The sequence below is a fragment of the Oxyura jamaicensis genome, chromosome 7 (genome assembly GCF_011077185.1).
Source record: "Oxyura jamaicensis isolate SHBP4307 breed ruddy duck chromosome 7, BPBGC_Ojam_1.0, whole genome shotgun sequence".
In the NCBI taxonomy this organism is placed as follows: domain Eukaryota; kingdom Metazoa; phylum Chordata; class Aves; order Anseriformes; family Anatidae; genus Oxyura; species Oxyura jamaicensis.
The window spans coordinates 5,835,186-5,847,324 of NC_048899.1; the positions used below are offsets into that span (position 1 = coordinate 5,835,186).

A 12,139-nucleotide genomic window follows, 5' to 3' on the forward strand; every position below is an offset into this window, starting at 1 on the left:
TTTGCTATGGCTTTCCAGACCATTAAACCTTCTCATGCAAATATACTATCTTTTTATAGTTTCAGGGACCCATCATTGCTAGCCTTCTTTATGTGCTTTGAAGTGATGTGCCACAAGCACTTCAGTGGCTGGCCATTGAAAAGTTACCTTAGAGCAGGGCAAGGCCTAAAGCACTTTTGGCTTGCGTGCTTCTGCCTCAGAAGTCCTGGCTGCAGGTAGGAAACACTTCCAGCTGCAAACGAGAAGGATATTCTGCTTCCCTCTACCACCTTATCCCACTGGACGGACTGCACAGACATATGGTTATTAAATGGAATCCATCCCATAGGCTTGGGTCAGGGTACTTTTGATTTTAGGAGTTGTCTCATTAGAAAACACACAAGAAACACTAGGAATTACACTGCTCTGCTTCTTCATTCCACTAATGATGAATAGGCAAAAGTTTAAGATTTTGCATTATTATGCAGTATGACGGTATGTATTCATCTTCCTGAAGTTAATCCTGTTACCATAGACAGAAAAAGTGAAAACAGGAGGGGAAAAAAAATAAAAAATAATAATAATAAAAAGGTATTATTTCTTTGGGCATCTGTAAATAAACAGATCTTCTTCTCTCTACCATCCAGGAATCCATTTTTTCACAGTGTTTTCTGGCCAAGAGCCTCACAAAATTACACTGAAGCCCACAGAAACAGTCAGTCCTAAATGGTAAACAGAATTAAGGTTAAATATGTCATAGAGAAAATACCTTGAGGGAAATAAACAAACAAACAAAACCAAACAAAACAACCAAACCCCACAAAAAACCTACAGGCTTGCAATGGTGAAATGGAGGCTGCTGATGGCAGATGGTCTGGGATTTTGTCCTTCTGGAATTTCTGGAATGTAGGAACCAATATGTCAATTTTGTCTGCATGGACATGCATGAGATTTCCTCACCTAGGGCCACTTGGAAGTAAGGAAACTTGGTAGGTTCCTGATGATACTTTTAAAACATAGAAGTCTGTTGTGGGGTTTTGAGTGTTCTCCTTTCTTCCTCCTCTAACCTAAGAGCCTGTTGTTGAAGTTTATGGGAAAATACATGAAAAAAATAAATAAAAATAAAAAAGGCAAAATTACTGAGTCACTGTTACTCTTGAAGTGATGTTACACAAAAACCTTTCCCTTCTCACGTGCAGATACATTCCCACCTCCCCTTTCCCCCCACAGCCACAGTAAGGCACACGCTATTTTTGAAGACCTTGTCCTTACCTTTCTGAGCTTGTTTTGTTAAGCTGCCAGTGCACAAAAGGAGTCCTGCAGGAGCCCTGATTTACCTTGGCAGATCTACAATATCTAAATGACGAGTGACCCTATTGCAGTCTTAAACCCAGCTGTATCATCTTAGAGATGAGATGGGCCTGGGCTTTGTTCTCATGCCAAATACATTTTTTCCGAGAACTTCAAACGAGTTTTTCCTAGTTATTTATTTATTATTATTATTTTATGAGAAGCAATGGCAGATTCAGCATTTATCGCTGTGACGAGCCTCACTTATACAACAAGTTATTTGAATAGATGTGACTTATGAGAATAGCTACTTTATGAGAATGGTAACACTTAAGTTTTGAAGACTTTAGGTCATAAAGCTGAATAGTTGATACTCGACAATTTCAATAAAAGGGAAAGACAGATGGTGGAAGCAGAACAGAAACGCCACTTAACGGCTCCCAGGGACACACAGAGCTTTCAGGCACGCTGCTTTCTGCCTCCACCTCCTGGCCAAAGGGGAGAAGGGAAGGTTGAGGCTGATGTGATGCTTTTCACCCTCACCTTGGAAAACGGGGAGAAAACAAAGGACTGCGGTACAGCCACACGTCAAGACATACCGTTGGGTAAACGGTTTCTGGAGATGAAAGCATCAGAGAGAGAAAAGGCATGAAAATTATTTTTATCCATCTCTTTGCTGCCTACTGATCTAGGGAAGCGTTTGGGCAGAGAAATGAAATTTCTTACATAGAGTGTACAAGATCTGATGGAAGATATCTAAAAATGACTAGCTGTTAGCACCAATAACATTTTCTAGGAGATTCTTGAAATGGTGACAGGAGTGGGATAGTACCTGCACTGCCTGCTGCCTGAAATGCTGCATGAAGGACACCTTTCACTGCCAGACGGATGCACAAAGAGGAAAGAAGCATTTACGCTGCATCGCCCATGAACGTTAACTGGGGTTAAAGAAGTGCAGACAAAGTGAGCTGCATCCACAAAATTGACAAAGTTTCCTCAAAGAAAACCCATACTTTAAGCCCACACGTTAGCATAGACAATGCCTCTAGAACGATCCTTAGCCACGCATCTCCATTTTACTCCATTTTCTGCCGTTTTATTCACAGCAAATTGTCAAAAATCCCTGAAGTTGAGCAAAGATGCAGAGAATGACATGGTGTCAGTTAAACTTAAAAACAAACAAACAAACAAACACCTTTTTGATACAGATTCACAAAAGCTCAGGGCAAGACCAGAGACTGGGACCTGGCTGAAGTGGGAGGGAGCATTTCTGCCCACCTGTCCCACACTGCAGCGCTTGGTGCAGCTAGCCAGAGACAGAGCGATGCTAAAACACAAAACTAATGTGAGCAGTGCTAACACACTTGTCTGTATGTTTCCGAGTAGCAGGTAAACAGCAAAAACATCAAGATCAATTTGAAACTTCAGCATTTACAACTATCTGTCTTAGTGGCTAATTTCTATGTGAGCAGTGCCTGTAGGCTCCCATTGTTTTAGGGACCCAAAACAGAATACCAAAACCTGTTTTACAGTCCCCAGAACTATAAGTGTTAAGCCTCTCCTCAACAGGAAGGTTTCACATCAATTCCAAGTCACTCTTCCTCCTGTGCCAGCACACACTTATTTAGACCAGCAAGCTGATTTAGGTTAAAAATACTTACTTGGGGAAAAATATATAAAATTAAAACCTTAATCAGTTCACATGTGTAATTACTTGGTGTTCAGCTCCGTCAGCATCCTGTAAGCCCAAACAACAGGGTGGTTGTATAAGATATGGAACCAACAAACCAACCTCTACTACAGGAGGGAAAATCAAAGCTAATAGCAAAAGGTCTGAAAGAAATCAGTGTAAACCAGTAATAAAAAGCGAGGCTCCTAACGTCTTATGTTCTGATAAATATAAGCATTTAGCATTCCATAAAACTACAGATCCAAAGATCATCACATTTAATGATCATGAAGGAATTGCTAGGATTGTGAACTGCTCAGCAGGTACAAAAGCAGCATGACCTGAAGGATCAAGGATCCTCCAATGTAAATAGGAAAAAAGACTTGAAGGGAGAGAAAAATAATGGCTCAATGTGCTGGACAGAAATGTATATTGAGGAGATTCCAGCACTAGTGGTGAGCTTGAGGCATTCAGTAAAAAAAGCAGATTTCTTGCATACAAGTGATTTTTTTTTTTTTTTTCAAAGGCTTCATTTTCTTGGATTATTCAATTCTCACTTAGCCTTAAGCCATCCCTGCCCAGCCAAAAGGTTTCTCTTTTTTAGTTGAAAGGAGCTCCAGCTGCCTTGAAGAAATAAACAAAAGAAAAATTCCCAGTGCCATGGAAACTGCATGATGCACAACATGCTTTTTCAGCAGGAAGAATCCGGGAAATGTATGCAACATTAGCATTTCTGAACCCGCTACTCATTTGTGTTAAAAAGAAACAATTTCTACAATATTGCTGATATAACAGTCAGATTAACAGCATTGCAGCTTATCCGCGGTTAATAGTAAAATACTGCAATAGTATAACTACTTAGGAAAGAAACTAAACACAAGATGAAATGGCTCAGAAAACTGGCATCTGGATACAGAGCTCAATGAGAAGCACTTAAAAAATGATCCTGAAGCAGCGGTGACCAGAAATTGCAAAGGTTAGATATATCTAACCGAGCTTTCCCAGACCTTAAAGGTATTTGGTACTAGGACTTTGGGCTTTCACAAACCCAAGTTCAGCCAGCAACAGTAGTGAAGACTCATTTATTTTGGACCTGAGTTTCAGGTGTGGATTCTCCAACATGCATGGATCATGTCCTCACACTATGGTCTTTTCCTCTTCCATGGCATTTATTAGGTCCTCCAATATTGCAAAAACATGTAGGACTTAAAAACTTGGAGTTCTTTGCTTTGTTAATTCCAACTGAAATGGGTTTTCTATTTCATGCATACACACATGTACATTAACCTGTGTGCACACAGCATATGTGAGCACAAACCTAACTTTAGAAACCAGACTTATAATATGCAACCTACTAGCTAAAATGATCTACTGTCTTGCTGAATTTCTTGTGGTAATAGAAATGGATTTAAGAAACCATCAGGCCTTGCTCAGTCTTACAAAGAAAATTCCCCAGAGGATGTTAGCCGTGAAAACCAGTGAAATTAGGCAAAAACCATCATCAGAAAGAAAAAAGTGTAAGCACAGTGAAGAGTCTCAGGCTGAAGTTTCAAATCTGCGTGGCTTTAGTGCTGACCTTACCAGAAAGAAGTGTCAGGACTATCTTTACTGCCAAATGCTGCGCAAATACAAGAGCACAACAGTGGCAGCAGCTCGAGGAGGTAATGCTGCAACACACAGCTCGTGCTTTGCTCCCCCACCAACGCTCAGCCTCTCACCACCTTGCAAAGTTACACCAGAGACAGCTCTTTTGGTCAATATATCCAGTGGGATTTTAAAAATATGTTAATTAAAAATATGTTAATTCACCATAGGTTTATCACACAAAAAACTACATACTAATGCCTTGTTTCCTAAATTTGTGCTAATGATTATGAGGAGTTTACCTTTTATTATTGCAGGACGCAATAATAAACTGTGCAGGATGTACTCTGGGCATCCAGAGAAAAAATAACCATTTCTCCAAGCTAAACTCCATCCTGTAGTAAAATATTTCCTACTGACTCAAGTCAGATGAAATCTTTTCACCAGTCCCGACAAGCAATTTTTTTCTTACAACCAGGGTGGAAGGGCACTCAGCTGAGGATGCTCACATTGAAGTTTTGTGTCTGGATGCTGCCAGGAGGTGTTAAATGAAGACAAAGCACTTACATTTCTTTTTTTCCAATTTCATCCATAACAATGCTGTTGAAGTTATATGCATATTTTTAATGGTTTACTTCATTTGAAGCATTGCTTTATCACAGTTTGCGTATCCTTTGATTGCTTCGCATGTAATCATTTTCACGAACCAAAGTTTACAGTTATAGGAATTGTTTACAAAAATAAAGTAGATGGTAACTGCATTTAACACAATTAACGTTGGTGGTTTTTTTTTTTATATAAAGAGCTTTTCAATTGTTTTTATCTACTGAAGCACCTTAAATCATCTAATGACAATGGCCCCACGTGCAATGCAACTGCATTGATGGAGCACATGAGCTCCGCCAGTTCTCATCATATGAGTCAGCAATTGTGCTGTGATATCTTTAATTTGGTACAAGCCAAATCCTCTTAAGAGCACCTGCTGGAATCCAAAAGGTCAGACATAAAAGTGGCAGAAAATCGATACTGACATCTTCCGTCACCCTGCACAATCTATATAACTCTTTCTAAGCTTAATTGCTTCTTTCTATTCTTTCTAATATTTTGGCTGCTCAAGTCTTGCCTATGTAACATGTCAAAAATACAATAGAATTGCTTTTCTGCAGGGAAAGTTGTTACTTTTAGCACTAAAAATCAGAACAAAGCTGAGTTTGGGGGGGGCTTTGTGCAGGCACCATTGTGATCAAAGTTATGCATTTATATAGCGACAGCCCAAAGCCATGACAACACAACTGACCGCACTCCTCCATCAGCTAGACCACTTTTGAAGGGAGTTAGCCCAAAATTTTAGATCTATTAATACCAGTTCTGCCCATACTTATTTTCTTACAGATTTGTAAGAAGTACAGGTCCTCTATTTACATGTTTATAAGGGTTAAAACCAAAACACTGTGAAAAAGAAATTCCACAAGCCTTCAGAACCAGCTTTCTTGCCTACTGCATTTTTAATTATGGATAAATACCAGGCAACTGCCTAGCCACTAATAATCGATACATGCAACATGGAGGAAAACATTAATTTTTCAAGAAAGAGACTATAATATGAAGCCAAGAAAAGGTCATTCTAATCTAAAACAGATTAAAACTAAAATGAATTAAACATCCCTTTAACTTTGATAGGAGAAGTTAACAGGTGCTACATCTGTTAGCAATCTTCTCATATAAAAAGATCCCCTAGCAAAAATAATAGGAGAAAATACAGATTTCAGCAGACAGGGAATAACCTTTTCTGTCCTTGAAAAGAAAGCTGAAAGCTTTTCTATAGAAAAGAATCAGCACTCGGCCATATCCTGTTTTTATTTGGATTCTTTCCTTGGAACGCTAGACAAGTCTGCTGATTACTTTATTTCTTCCATCTCCTGAGCTTATGAGTTTTTCCAAACATTTTTCTAGGATCCCTCTCACATTAGAATTGGGTTCTACAGCTCAGTAACCACACACAGGGAAGTAATGAAAGTAGAAAAGTTGTGATCATGGCCATCACCTGATTTTTTAAACATTATCAAACAAGCTATGGAAACAGTGGTTTTTGTCTTTACTCAGTTAAAATGGTTCTGTCAGTCAACTCAATTGACACAAAATCTATCTGCATGGAAACACAACCTTCAACAACTGCAGTGAACAGAAAGGAACCACAATCCTATGACTCCAGCACCTCACCACATAGGAAGGAGTCCCTCATGGCCAGGACCAATAATGCACCCCAAGAACAGCTGCAGCCAACCCACCAGCCACAGCTGCCAGCTCTTGCTCACCCCAAACCACCTTTTAACCAGATGCCTTTCCAAAATGAAAGCAAGACCCCCATTAGACCCTCTCACTATTCATTACAAGTGCATTCAGGTATGGAATTCATCATCCCTCCTTCTCCACATGCAACCTCCTTCTTTGCAGGCATCCAAGCAAAACCTATGAAACTTCATCTCAAGGCACTGTGATGATCATTGGCTTAAAATTACAAAGGTGCTCAAAAACTTGTGTGGAATTCAAAAATTAGGCATTGGCTGCATGCAACCAGCACATAAAAGCCCGGGGGACTGTGCTACCTGAAACTAGGACTGCAAAAACGCTGCTAGGCAGGAATGCCCCAGAGCATGTCACACCAGAGGCGTCCCACCTTAAACCAAAGCAGGGCAACTTCCATAGCCCGGAGCAAGTGGTCGAGCGGTGCACATGTAACACACCTGGCAGAAAAAGCAGGCAACGATTCCTAACTGATAGGAAGGGTACTGTGCGTGAGGTGGGCAGGCTATGCATTTGCTCTGACTGACTCCCTGTAAGAGTAATCAAGTATTCCAAACCATCACAGGGATCCTTAGGAGAATCACCTATACAACCCTGACAGCACCTGGCATTGTGAAGGGTTTGCGTTGATGGTGTCTGTGTATACATTCCCTGCAAAAGGAATGTCTCCGTTTGGGAAGCATCTCACAAAGCGAGGTGGATCTAAAATTATTGCTTCAAATAACAGCTCCTGGAAAAGTAAAAAATTTTCACTCCTTTCTGTTTCTTGAGCATTAGTGTTACACTTCTGCTTTAAATGGCAGTTCAAAGGCTGAAAATAAGGCTTTTAATGTCGACCTTGCATGTTTAATTTTAAATGTAATGAGAAGGATACAATTTAATAGAAATTCATTGACCTTTTAAAACGCTTTTCTATACCATTTTCTCTCATAAATTGGTGAAATATTTACTAGCGTGAAGCTTTTATTTTTTCCATTAACAAATAGTTTCCCCCCTCCCTACTTGATTCTAGTCATAAACTGTTTTAATGATATCATAATTATATGCCACGCAAATAGTTATGGAATAAAGTATTTTTAAATTCCATTTAAAAGTAGTAAAGTCACAGTGCGAAGTAGTAGGCAGAAGGCATTAATTATGCACCGTTCAACAGCATAAGTGAAAATGCAAATTCTTTTAACACGTATTTAAATAGCTGTTTGCATCTCAAAACACAACCCATAAAATAAGAGCTACTTCAAATCATGACAAAAAAAAGCTGTTACCTGAAGAATTACAGCAAACTCCCAAAGTAACAAAACAGAAAATTTTGTTTTCACAGAAATAGGTATATACACATATATGTGTATGTATATATCTATACACACATGGAAAACGGGACCTAAAAGGTTTGGGTTAAAGCCGTTATTGCTTTTTCAGCAATTTTGAAATGGGTCTGCCCAAGAGCCCTGTTTGTGTACTGAACGCTTTCCTTCTTGCTGAATATGCTCTGCCGGGCTTCTCGAAGGGAGACACAGGTATCACTAGCACTAGATGCGAAGCTCCCTGACTCTAACACTGCTTGCTTCAACTGTTATTCTGGACAGCAAGCATCTCAGAGGGATGGGTAGAGACAAGGACAGATGAGCTGACTCACAGCAGATGCAGTCTCACACAGAAACCATCCCAACAAAATAGCACGTCCACTCTATGTGAGGGCCTAACCATTAATGAAGTCGTATCTAATCACTTGCAAGCAATTAGGTCCATCATCACTACTTAAGACAAGTTGTCATAACTAATGTTGTTAATGGGATTTTTTGGACTTCAGCAAGGCTTTTGACATAGTCTCCCATAGGATCCTACTGGACAAAATGTCCACCATACAGCTAAATAAAAACATCATACGATGGGTGAGCAATTGGCTAACGGGCAGGGCCCAAAGGGTTATGGTGATGGGGCTGTGTCAAGCTGGCGGGCGGTCACTAGTGGGGTCCCTCAAGGCTCCATTTTAGGGCCGGTACTTTTCAATATTTTTATAAACGATCTGGATGTAGGAATAGAAGGTATTTTGAGCAAGTTTGCTGATGACACCAAACTTGGAGGAGTCGTGGACTTGAATGAGGGTGGAAAGGCCTTGCAGAGGGATCTGGATAGGTTGGAGAGCTGGGCGATCACCAACCGTATGAAGTTCAATAAGAGCAAGTGCCGGGTCCTGCACCTGGGACGGGGAAACCCTGGCTGCACGTACAGACTGGGCGATGAGACGCTGGAGAGCAGCCTAGAAGAGAGGGATCTGGGGGTCGTGGTAGACAGCAAGTTGAATATGAGCCAGCAGTGTGCCCTGGCAGCCAGGAGGGCCAACCGTGTCCTGGGGTGCATCAAGCACGGCATCGCTAGTAGGTCAAGGGAGGTGATTGTCCCGCTCTACTCTGCGCTGGTGCGGCCTCACCTCGAGCACTGTGTGCAGTTCTGGGCACCACAGTATAAAAAGGACATGAAACTGTTGGAGAGTGTCCAGAGGAGGGCTACGAAGATGGTGATAGGCCTGGAGGGGAAGACGTACGAAGAACGGCTGAGGTCACTGGGCCTGTTCAGCCTGGAGAAGAGGAGGCTGAGAGGGGACCTCATCACAGTCTACAACTTCCTCGTAAGGGGGTGTCGAGAGACAGGAGACCTTTTCTCCATTAACACCAGTGACAGGACCCGTGGGAACGGGGTTAAGCTGAGGCAGGGGAAATTTAGGCTTGACATCAGGAGGGGGTTCTTCACAGAGAGGGTGGTTGCACACTGGAACAGGCTCCCCAGGGAAGTTGTCACTGCACCGAGCCTGTCTGAATTTAAGAAGAGATTGGACTGTGCACTTAGTCACATGGTCTGAACTTTTGGGTAGACCTGTGCGGTGTCAAGAGTTGGACTTGATGATCCTTAAGGGTCCCTTCCAACTCAGGATATTCTATGATTACCAAGATTCTTCCAGTAGTAGTAGGGATGTAAAATATTTTTGTCTCACCAGTGTTCTTAAGTCAACAGATACATCACAGTGTGATGAAGCATAAGAACAAGCAAATATTGACCTTAATAAACATCTCATTTCTGTCCTCTTTGCTTTTACTGTATCTTTAGGAATCACAAAAGACGGTTCAAGCACACTGCCTAGCACTTGCTTCAGTTTTAGGAAGAAGGCCATACAGTGCAATTATTTCTGATGAACAACACAGAGAATATTTGCTGTCCAAGAAAACTGTGTTTCCTAGCCTCAGTTTACAAACTCTCTTAAATGGAGAATTTTCTGGTTTTGTTTTTGCTTTGTTTGTTTGTTTGTTGTTGTTCCCTAGCTCTGGAACATGAAAACAGTATTTCCAAACATCTCTGACTATATAACCCGATATAGATAGCACAATGAAGCTTTAGACTTTCAAGTCTTGTTTCTTCTCTAAACGCAATACACATACTCATAATTAAATCTGTGTTATTCTGCCCCTGGTATTTCATTCTGGTGGTTCTCAGTTTTCCCACACTGAGCCAATAGATGGAGTTTTGGAGAGGAGTTTTTGGGCAGAGCATCACAGCACGTACCTGCCTCATTCCAACTTTCGTGCAGGCCCAGCGGATGTGACTGTGCCAAGATGCACAGCGGCACCAGGAGGCAAAGCCGCCCTACTGTCCTGTACTTCGCTTTCTGGCGAGGAAGGAACAGCTCTTAATCTACTGCTGAACATATTGACCCAAGGTTAACAGGAAGGTGACACCAGTATCATCAGTGGGCAAGATCAATGGAAAGGCAAAGAACTCAAACAATCTCATGTAAATACAAAGGGACCGCATTAAAGCCACTGTAAAATCAGATAACATTGATTTGATTGAACAGCACAGAGGAGAAAATGTGGTGTGCTGTGCTAACACTTAACTTCATTAACCAATTTAAATCATTGCTTTTCAGATTTGATTATCAACATAACTGTTTGGAAACGCACAGAATCGCACAAAGAGGTGTATGGAATCTCTTCAGCGCCGCGTAATTAAAAGCAAACATTGATTGCCTAACTGTTGAAGTCAGAACCTCTATCAAGTACAACTTTATTGAACAATAAATTCAATTTCAGATTTGCTTATTATTTTAAGATGAAACCATGCTGTGTTTCACCACACACTGGTCTACCTACTGCGAATACAAGTGGAAAGTATTCATTGCAAAAGCAGCCATGCCCCAGTGCCACCAGTCACCATCCCGCAGAGCGGCATTACATGCTGCACAAAACACCCAGGCACGAGACCTGCTAAGAGAGCTTTGCTTCAGCCACCCCGATGTGAATCAAGCTATCGATGTGCTGCAAAAACTACACTTACACAACAGCCAACACTACCAACTGATTATTGTGTGGTCTTTTCATGGATTTCAGTACAGAAACGTCAGGGTAAATACAAAGAAAACCTTCAATGCCAACTCGATTTGAAAAGGAACCATCCATGCTAACAGTCTTCACAGAAAAGCTGCTTTGTAGATTTCAAGTGATGCAGATTAGCATCATTTCAAAGGTAGTCTCAGACTAGGCTTACTCCAGGGTTATAATACTGAATTAAATATATTAACAACTGTTGATTGTCACTGATACCTTCAGGATGAGAAGATTTGTCTATTTAAAACATGTAAATACCAACACACAATCTCCGATAGCATCCAGAAAAATGGTTTGAACTGAAGCGTATGCAGGGGCATGTACAATACCATTCACTGAGCCTCCTCTACTCATGCTGATGCAATGGTTCTAAATAGATCTTTTTCATCTGACTCAGCTATTTATGTTACAGGCTGCAAAAAGCCCTTTTCCAAAACAGTGGAGGAGATTCTGCAGGTTTTCATGCTCGAGACATCTGTTACTTTCCTGTCAAGATTTTAAAGGAGCCTGAAGCTGAAGCTCTCTTAAAAAATGACAACAGAAAACAACATATGAATGAAAGGGTGATCAGCTGCTGAAACTTACCTGGAAAAAAGCATTTATCTTCCAGATAACCAAAGCACAAAAATCAGCTACCTATATAGCTGTCTTAATAGGTCTTACACATAGGTGGACTCTGAGGCAGCTGTTTTGAAAATCTACTGACAATCATTCGTCCCTTAATTCACATGTATTTCAAAAGTCAGCTGAAGCCATTTCTTCCTTGCCATTTATATTCATAAAACAAAAGAGAATGAAGGACTATTCTCTCATCCACTACTTTAATTGTCTGGTAGAGGACAGATTTTTGTCTATGTTGATACGCAGAGAGAAACTTCTCAACAGAACACTGTAAGAGGTAGGGGAATAAGAGTGCTGATGAACTACAGGTAGC

The 12,139-nt window shown here is 40.9% G+C and overlaps 1 protein-coding gene across 4 annotated transcripts in view; it reads right to left on the reverse strand.

Moving 5' to 3' along the window:
* The window catches only part of ZNF804A (zinc finger protein 804A), a 213,772-nt gene that overhangs the window by 46,883 nt on the left and 154,750 nt on the right, over window positions 1–12,139 (reverse strand). The window lies entirely within an intron of this gene.